A 4,876-nucleotide genomic window follows, 5' to 3' on the forward strand; every position below is an offset into this window, starting at 1 on the left:
AAAACAATTAACAATTGCTTCAAATGACAATATCTTAATAAGTATATTAAATGACAATATACGCTAACCAAATAAAACCTTTAGGTTCATTTTGTTTGAAAATATAAGCTATAATAAAGCATATAGTTTGACATGACAATTATAAAAAATAATACTCATTACAATTTACTAAATAATGATATAATAAACACAATAAACTACGCAGTAATGATAATTAAACATCAACAAAAACAAGTTTTAATAACACCGCAAAAAATTTACTCTAACTGCGTATTCAACCAATTACAGTTGTTAAGTGACTCTAAACTGCAAAGTCAACCAATTACAGTTGTTAATTTATGGATTCAATCGATTGTTATTACGACTAATTGAAAAGTCAAAATCGAGAACTAACCCTAGTTGACTCTAACTAAGTGCAAAGTCAACCAATTACAGTTGTTAATTCACTCTAAACTTCAAAGTCAATCAATTAAAGTTGTTAATTGATGGATTCAATCGATTATTTTCTAATTCAACACGTTCAAGATGGTATGTTACTAATATGAATACTTTCAATATAAAATTTTATTTAGTGTATGTTGTTCATACTTATAATTTTAAATATCCTTTGTTACTTATAAAATTACTTATAAATCTTAATATTGTCATTTGTAATTCAAATATAATATAGACGCACTATTTGCTTGTCAACTATCATTACGTTTGCCCACAATGTGTATATGTCAATTACACACCTTGGAGTTCTTTAAAGCTCGATATGCGATGCTATTTCAACGTATTCTTCGATTTGCAATAGTAATACACTTAAAATTGAATACAATAGTGGAGAGGAGAAGATGGTAAATACTGATTCCTTTTCAAGGGGTGATGGTAAATAGTGGGGCCTTTTAAATATTAATGGCAATGATTTGATTGAAAGTGCTACTCAAAATTCAATAGTGTTCTCTATTTTATGTTAAATTGTTGCACATAAAGTCAGTAACAAATAACAAATTTTCTTCCACGTCTCATCGGTCCTGTTACAAGTGTTACAAATTCAACAAAACCGTAAAACTTAGTAACATGGTGGATTGTAACATGTTAAATTTTTGCACATAAAGTGACTTGTTGAGTTGTACTAATAAACTACTCCAGTAGTAGGGTGTTATACTTCTTATAAAACAATTACCCAATTATAATGTACAATATACTAATTAAAATGACAGTATTCGTTTACTAAATTCAAAGTATATTAGTTTTACTATAATTATTTATTTATTCGATTCATTTCGTTTAATTTGATATTAAATAAAGTACTAAAATAAAGAAATGACAATTACGTAATCATAAGGTACATTAAACTACTTTAGATGACGATAAACGTTTAAGAGAAAACCATTTATACAATTACAACTTAAAATAAAGCATATCGTTAATAATACTAATGGTAATTATACAATAAACTAGTACTAATGATAATTAAACATCAACAAAACTAATGTTATCATAAAGCCGAACAATATAACACTGCAAAAGATCAAAAATTTATTAGATTTCATATGCATTTGTTTTAATCATACCAACACTTACCACCATGTTGGGCCGTCAGAGTCGTCATCAGAGTCCACCATATCCTCGGAATCAGAAGATCCTCGGTACCGGAAAAGGTACCGCTCGCCATGGTTGATGCAAGCATCTGCCAAATTTTCATTGTAATTATCTGGGAAGAGACTCTCTGTGTCTGCCACGGGAAGGTGTTTAAGAATTCCTGCTACTACTTCGTCCTCTACTTCATTGATTCTACAAATCATTGAAACAAAGCTCTTGTACACCTTCTTGTCTTCGTCAAACACCTCGTTGAACCCTTTGTTTGAGAATTTTATCCATTTCATGATTGTTGGAGTTTTCTCTTCATCAATTTGAGTTGAAAACTCATGGCGCAGAGTCACCATTGCCCACGCATTTTCTCCATGTGTGGCCTGACACTCAACTAAAACTTTAGCCATTTCTCCAACGGCATGACTAACCTCAGGAACTTCTCAAAATTCTGTATTGCCTTTGAAACAACTGGCATTTATAGATATGTTCTCTTAACTCACCCAACTGAAATGAAAATGCAATGGTGTATAAGTCAAGCATATAAAAAAGCATAGCAAAGGCATCACGCCTAAAATAAATAGGATACGTATTCTTGAAAGGCCTTAGATAAGGGTACTCCGGGTGGAACCGTATGTCGTATAAGACATTCCCACTCCGTTCAATCGCAGCAAGCTAATGACTGAACATCATCCTCCGATGTCGTTCCTTAAGGGTAATTTTGGCCAGCTTCATACGGAGATCATCGGGTGCATTTTTTATGCACTCCTGTAAATCCTCAATGTTAACATAAATTTTTGGTGGGCGGTGGGAAGGGGGGCACACGAAATCATAAGAACAATTCTTCAGAGGATTGTCCATGCCAGAATTTCTATTTGGATTGAATAATTTTGATAATGAAGATGAGGAAAAAGCAGAGCAATGAGGCACGTTGTCTCTCTCTAAATTTATACTGAACAAATGCATTTGGTCAGGGAACAATTAGTGTGACTTTGTTTTAGGGGTGAATTCATTGGCGGTAATTGGGTTTTTTTTGGGGGGAGGGAAAATTTGAATTTTTTTCAAGTTGTAAACTATTGATAAGCGTGAAATTAATCTCCACCAAAATTAGCTTGAAGTGATTGAAATATGACTAAATTTTTTTACTTACACGCATAATTTGATTTAAATAAATCTCCACCACATATTAAAATGATTATTTTAAATGACACGATAATCAATACTCCCTCTTTTCCCTTTTTTTTATTCTTGTTTGTAAAGCTACACATGAATTAAGGAACTAAGAATAAGTAGTAAAACAAATAATCCAAAAACATGATGTGATTGAAAAAAACAAAGATGGCATGGCATGTCACCAATCCTTTGCAAAAAATTCAAAACTTACCATATACATGCTCCTATTTAGGAAAGTAAGAGTGAGAAAATAAGAGCATCAACACTCGTGGTATAATTTTATACCACTGTGTACGGTGTAAATATTCATCCAAAATATGATTATTTTTACTACAATGATGGTGTAAAAGTATACCATGGTAAGCATTTGGTTTGGTCCCCGTGTAACATAAACCAACCAGGTCACGCCATGTGGCCTGGTTATTATGTATCTTTTATAAATTTTTTTCATTTGCATTTTTAGAAAAACTTATAAAGTAAATAATTATCATTGAATATAAATTGATAAGTCCAATCCCTATATGAGTTTAATAAATGTTGTGGAAAGTCGAATAAAGTTTAATAATGTATTTTGGTAATCCTAATTGAGTCAACTCCTAATTGATAGATGAAAGTAAAATCCAATTGTAATTGTTATTATTTCAATTGAATCCATTGTAGTTATTACAATCAAATAAAAGGTGATCTAATTGAAAGTATAATTATTATTATTTGTTAGGGTTTTAGGGTTTAGGGTTTAGTGGTTTAGGGTTTAGTTTAGGGTTTAGGGTTTTAGTGGTTTAGGGTTTAGTGTTTTAGGGTTTAGGCTTTAGGATTTAGGGGGTTTAGGGTTTAGGGTTTAGTGTTTTAGGCTTTAGGCTTTAGGATTTAGGGGGTTTAGGGTTTAGTGTTTTAGGGTTTAGGGTTTAGTGGTTTAGGGTTTAGGGTTTAGGGGGTTAGGGTTAGGGTTTAGTTGAGTGTGAATGTTAAAAGATATAATCTCAATGAATAGATTATGAATTCTCAATTGTTACAATTTATACTTAATTAAAGATTAGCATCGGCATGCGTGTCCAAGAGGAATGTAGCAAGTACTTAAAAATGGAGGTAGTACAAGAGTATAGAATCAAAAATTGGAAAAATACAAACTATAAAGTCATGTATTCTATATGAACAGAAAAATGTTCAATTCTGTACAGGTAGGGTCAAATTGTTAATTTGTGATACACAGAGTTACTGGATATAACTTATTACCGCCAATTTGGCATGTTCAGTTCAGTTCACTTCACTTCACTTCAGTTTAAGGTTAGGGCCTGTGTTTAAGGTTAGGGCCTAAACTCAACTAAACTCAACTGAACTAAACTAAACTGAGCTGAACTGAACTGAACTAAACTGAACTCAATTAAACTGAACTCAACTGAACTGAAGTGAACTGAACTGAACTCAACTCAACTGAAGTCAACTAAACTGAGCTGAACTGAACTGAACTCAACTGAACTGAGTTGAATTGAACCCACAAACTTGAAGTGAAAAAGTCAAAAGCTTTGTCCTTTCTGGTTGACAGTGTAAAGGTCCATATGCATTCAGAAATACTCCTTCCGTTTTTTAATACTTGCTCCATTTCTCTTGGATACGCATGCCGATACTAATCTTTGATTACAAATATCTTTAATTATCAATAATTATACATTATAAAAAATGAAAATTAATAATCAACAATACTATATTTTTTCGTATGTATAAATCACAAACAATAGTCAAAGTAGGACAAATGAATAGTGCAAATAATAGAAATGGAGCAAGTATTTAAAAACGGAGGGAGTAGGCTCCACTAATCAAGGTCTATGTTTCACCATGTGAAATGTACTCTTTCTGTCTCAGTTCATTTGTCTTGGTTGGTATGTTCATTATCGTCAATGTGATATATCCATATTGTCATTTGTAAGAATCTTTTTGTCAAATTACAAATCAAATTAATTGATATTTAAATCATAAAAATAATAAACATGAAATGACATTTGATGTGATGCAACAGTGAACATAATATAAATAATATTAAAAGGTGACTATAAAATGGAACACCATTCCAAATCCAACAACATGTTGCATTTGCTTGTTTTTTGGATTAAATTCTCTTTAAAACCTTGAA

This window comes from Chenopodium quinoa, unplaced genomic scaffold (genome assembly GCF_001683475.1).
Source record: "Chenopodium quinoa cultivar QQ74 unplaced genomic scaffold, ASM168347v1, whole genome shotgun sequence".
Taxonomy (NCBI): domain Eukaryota; kingdom Viridiplantae; phylum Streptophyta; class Magnoliopsida; order Caryophyllales; family Amaranthaceae; genus Chenopodium; species Chenopodium quinoa.